We start from the raw sequence: 5671 nt of genomic DNA, 5'->3' as shown, positions 1-5671 counted from the left end.
TCCCTGAATATATTGTTATTAGTTGTCACATCTGACAGTTTTATATTATTTTTTTTTTTTTTTGGATTTTCAGCCTTTTTTTTTCTTTAATGTTAGGCTGATCTTTGTTCAATGTTATTTTTATTTTTACTCGAGAATATTTTTGTCTGTGTTTTGTGTGTCAAGTTACCCCAACACCATTGATATCTTGTATTATTTAATCTCAAGGAGATTGTTTGTTGTTGGTGTCCCTTGTTCATTTCACATTGTATATTTGAAATGTACCTGAACCCTCACAAACAAACTGTCATTTTTGAAGTAAAACACATAGGAGAGTATAATTCAAAACAAAAATCCTTTATTAAGGGATCAGAACCAAACAAAGAGGAAGGCAACACTGGATCAACAGGAGAAATTAGCGAAGCCTGGGACCCCCACGGCAGACATCAATTCTTCAACATCAAAATTGGTGGCCTGAGGAGTCCATATGTAAGGGAGGGCAGTCTGGTCCAGAATTCGCAGAGATCCAGATAGCAGCAGATGACATCTGTGTCCCCAGGCTGTGGTACCACAAGAGGCTGCATCTTTTGGCCGACCAGACTGGATCCAGGGCAATCACTGTCTGGTCTTCCTTCCACGCTTCCTTCCGGGCTGTGGCTGTGCAGTTGGAGATGTGGCAGGAGGAGGAGTAGGACCTGGAGGAGGAGGAGGACTGGGGGGACCTGGAGGAGAGGGAGGAGGAGGAGAAGGACTATCCCAAAGATGTGTGTGAGGTGTAATTTGACCCCTCATACCTTTCTCCAGAGCCTCCGATATGAGGGCCTCACACATGACTTTTTGGCCCTCCTCCATCCTCTGCATTTTATAGGCTATGAAGGCAGCAATGTTCTCCTCCATGGTGTGGGGTGCTCCCAGGACCTCTGTAGCCCTCCAAAAGAATGCTATAGCAGCCTCCTCTAGGGTACTCCTACTGCCACTTTCTCTTTTCAGGGGGGGTGGAGGGACCGGCAGATCAGGCAGCCGGCACGGCCCGGCCACCTCCTGGCTGAGACTTCCCTGTGTATGAAAAAGGGACATAGTTGTAATGTTTTGCATCATCAATCACAATCCTAAATTAGTACTCCCAACTAACATCTAGTTAACATCATTGATTGGACAAGCAGAAATATTTAGAGGAATGCTATACCTGGCTCAATCTGGGCTACTCCACTTATCGCCTGGAAGGCCCAGGTTGGGCGTCAGAAGCCTCAGCCAGGGGGGAAGGAAGCGTGGAAGGAAGACTTGAGAGGGATGGCCTGGGTTCAGTCTGGCCTGCCAGAAAGTGCAGCCTGTCGTAGTACAACATCCTGGGGACATAGATGTCATCTGCTGCTCCAGATCTCTGAATCCAGGACTTTCTTGCGCTCCCTCAGATATGTGCTCCTCAGGCCACCAATGAAAATCTTTAAATAAGTGATGTCTGCCGTGGGGATCACCTGCTTCACAATTTCACACAATTGCTCCAGTGCTGCCTTCCTCTTTGCTTGGTTCTTGAAATGGGGGTGGGTAATCTCCCACAGACAGGGCAGCTCACTTAGCATCTCTACGAATACTGACATGAAGTCATTGTCTTTCATTAAGATATCCATGTTCACTGCAAGACACAACACAAGACAAAGCCTAATGTCACACAAAACTCTCCTAATCTTGTTACAATATAGGCCTCAATCTAGAAGCAGTATAGGCACAAGTTTGTCTCTTACCTTCGTTCTTACGATCGGCGCGTCCAATGCTCCTTCCTCCGCTCACAGATCGTACGTAATACGCACGCGTGTTACGCTTTATACACACTGCGCATGCGTGTAACTCCGCCCGCCCCTGACGTTCTTTCTAGTCTATTCCCCGCCCCTTTTCGTTCGGCGCAGTGGGTGAAGAGCATGATGGCGGAGTTACAGCAGGTGCATGCTAATTCTAGCAACGAGGAGGAGGAGGAGGAGGAAAGGCCGGATCCAGGCACGTCCCGATCCAGAAGGAGACGTTTTAAGGCCACAAATATGTCGTTTGGAGAGATGTTGGAGATGGTCGACATCATGAGGAAGTCCGACTATGACGGAAAATATGGGCCTTACCCCAACCCCTACATCCGAAAGGCCAAGATCATGGCGAAAGTGGTCAGGAGTCTTGAGAGGAATTTCGGGGTACGAAGATCTAAAGATCAGCTCAGTAAGCGGTGGTCGGACCTGAAGTTGAGAGAGCCAGAGCAGTACCGAAAGATCCGGAGAGTGCTGCAAAAAAGTAAGTAGTTGTGCTGTGTTCCTATTCTTTCTGTCTTTATTCCGTTCGTTCTGCTCCATATGCTTTTATTAATTGTAACGTTTAAAAGGGCAACTTTAAAGTTCATGGGCCCATTATTCGTTCGTATCAAACATTTTTCTTTCGGCCTCTAGAACACCATTGTTTAGGCCATATGCATTTTCCCACATTTTTTGGGGCCTACTTGGATGCCAAATATTTGTTTGTGTAGATGGGTTTGTTACTAGAATGAAATGCCAACTAGATTGTGTGTAAGGAGATGACACTGAGCAGCTGTTTTCACATCTGGACACTGGAGCACTAGTGTGGGGCACAAGAACACCATTTTTATTAGGGGGGGCACACAGGTGCTCCAGTGTATACTATAGGGGGGGCTACATCTGTGAAGCTTGTACCAAACAGGTAAAGTATTGCAGCTTGACAAAGGGCAATAAAAAATATACATCTTAGAACTCGGCTAAAATAGACAATTGTACCCCACTTCCAAGCAATGTTTCCTAGTTCTAGTTCTGCCATCAAATATCTGTGTGCTAAGTATACCATTTTTGTTTTACATAGGGGAGAAAAGACTCGGAGGACACCCCTCATCCCAGGAGAACACAGACCCCCCACCTCTGGAAGAAGGGGAAATACCGCAAACCCAAGAAGCTGAGCAGGAGGAAGAAGAAGATGTGGTGGAGATTGGCACCACAACAGGTGAGTGTCTGCGACCACAGGCTCAGGTAAAAGAGATGGATGGTGGCAGATTTTTGAGACCTTTTTTTTTGTTCTTTATCTCTTTTTAGGTGATCGTGATGTGAGGGAGAGAGAACGTTTCACATCTGAAAGTGCCCAGATACTGATCGGGGAGATCATGGGGTGTAATCTTGAATTGCACAACATACAGCAACAAATCAGTGATGTTATTAAAAAAAATAATAACATCATTGATGTTTTGGGCCGAATTTAAACCCCACAAAATCACTGGTTTTATTGTGGTCCAATCTTCCAAACATTTTTTCAATGTTTAGAAAAGCCAAATTTGGAGGATGCACACAGTGTGCCAACATGTGCTATCTGCCATCACGGGAGATCAATGGACGCGTTTTGGGGGTGCAACCCCTTCCTCAATTATAAAGTCGCGTTGAGGAAGGGCTTGCTCCCCCAAAACACGTCCCTTGATCCCCCCTGATGGCAGATAGCACATGTTGACATTCGTAAATTGGTGTGCATCTTCCAAATTTGGCTTTTCCAGGGGTGATTTCCCCCCATCTGAACGATATATCAAACCCAGTTCCTAAATACTGATGTCTGATATAGCCTTCAGGTTTTACCATATGTGAACTTTGTAAGTTCAAGTTTTTTGGCTTTCTTGTTGGTTTTACACAGGCCTGTTTTATCTGAAATGGATATTTCGATTTTTGATAATGCTACTGCAAAAATTGTTATACAACAAACATGTTGGTTTGTTTTAAAAACCTTTCGTAAATGCACATGTGATTGTGCAGGTATAAAAAAGTGCCTTACTCAAGAAAGTGTGGATTATTGTCTCAACACTACAACACTTTTGGGGTGATGTAATTGCTGTTTTATGCAAAAATGGGGGTTATTTCCTAAGGGCAAATACACTTTGCACTACAAGTGCAGGTTCAGTGCAGTTGCAAGTGCACTTGTAGTGAAATGTGTTTTTGCATTTAGGAAGTACCAGCCAACACTGTTTTTTATAAGGTTACCCAATCACGACATTTTCTGCACTCAACACATTTCTGTCAGGGTCAGCTAAAACAAACACAAGCAGTAAATGTCCACAAATAATTTCTTTTGGTTGTTTTTTATTTGAAAAAGGTTTCACAGATTGTCTGGCATATTGATAGCCCCCCTACCCGCAAAGAACTCCAGGTAGCGTAACCGGACATCACGGGCACTCAGGGAGGGCAAGCCAGGACGGCCACTTTCAAGCGCCGTCAGTGTTGATGGATTTGGGATTCCGGCCTCAGGCCCAACTGAGCCAGCATAGTTGGCTGAATGTTTTCTTAAAAAATTATGGAGAACACAGCAGGCAAGTATTATATGGTTCAGTTTATACTCCGCCATATGGATGGGTGTCAGAAATAATCGGAACCGGCTGGCCAGGATTCCAAATGTGTTCTCCACCACTCTTCGGGCTCTGGCCAGCCAGTAATTAAAAACCCTCTGTTCCGGGGTGAGGGTCCTCATCGGGAATGGCCGCATCAGGTGGTCCCCCAGCGCAAATGCTTCATCAGCAACGAACACAAATGGGAGACCTTCAACATTGTCCTCTGGAGGTGGCAAGTCCAAGCTGCCATTCTGGAGACGCCTGTAGAACTCCGTCTGGGCGATCACTCCACCATCGGACATCCGGCCATTCTTCCCCACGTCCACATACAAGAACTCGTAATTAGCCGACACCACCGCCAACATCACTATACTATTAAACCCCTTGTAATTATAATAGTACGACCCCGAGTTGGGTGGTGGGACGATGTGGACGTGTTTCCCATCAATTGCCCCTCCGCAGTTAGGAAAGTCCCACCGCTGGGCAAAGTGGGAGGCCACAGTCTGCCATTCCTGTGGCGTTGAAGGAAACTGTTGAGGAAAAAACAATAAACATTACTATTTTTTTTTTACAGAAACATGGCAAGCAGATTAGACACAAACATTATGGGGCAACCTCCAGATAGCATTTATTAAGGGGAATTTAACAACAACAAAGTATAAGGTACACCTATCATATCCCCCCCCCCCCCCCCCATGGGCCATTTCTAACATTATGGGGTGTGTGGAAATCTTGGACAGGTAACCCTCTTCACTTCATTGAGAGATGAATGCCTAAATACAGGGTATTACTTGGAACAGACCCTCCTTAGTTACACTATTGGCAGACCACTGGACAGGTAAGAAGTGTCATAATACAAAGATATAAATACACACTGTACACATTTGAGCACATTTGAACATTCTGCTATTACCTATCAAGATAATAATAGGATACAAAAACTTTAAACAGTACCATTGGAAAGTATACAGGCAGGCCCTTGCACTACATGCTTTGGGGAATTCCTCCATAAATCTGACCAGTAAAGAGGTGGGTATAGTGTGTATGGGTTTGGCAAAGTCAGCAGATAGATGATTGAGGATAGAGAATTGGGATCAGCTGACTTAGCAGTTGGGGGAGGGAGGGTTACAAAAAATTTGGGGACACCACAAAAAAAACCCTCTGGCACTCTGCCTGAATTTAAATAAAAAATAACATTTCCAAACATTTTAGGGGGTGTTTGGGGTAAAGCACTACTATAGAGCTGATAAAATACATTGTTAAGTGACTACATGAGGTGAATATAGGGCAGGAGACACCATGCTGGAGAGGTTATTGAAGGGCAAATATGTATGAAGGACCTAA

This window comes from Aquarana catesbeiana, linkage group LG04, assembly GCF_042186555.1.
Source record: "Aquarana catesbeiana isolate 2022-GZ linkage group LG04, ASM4218655v1, whole genome shotgun sequence".
Lineage (NCBI taxonomy): Eukaryota > Metazoa > Chordata > Amphibia > Anura > Ranidae > Aquarana > Aquarana catesbeiana.
The sequence above is the reverse complement of the archived record's forward strand: the minus strand, read 5'-3'. Positions refer to the sequence as shown.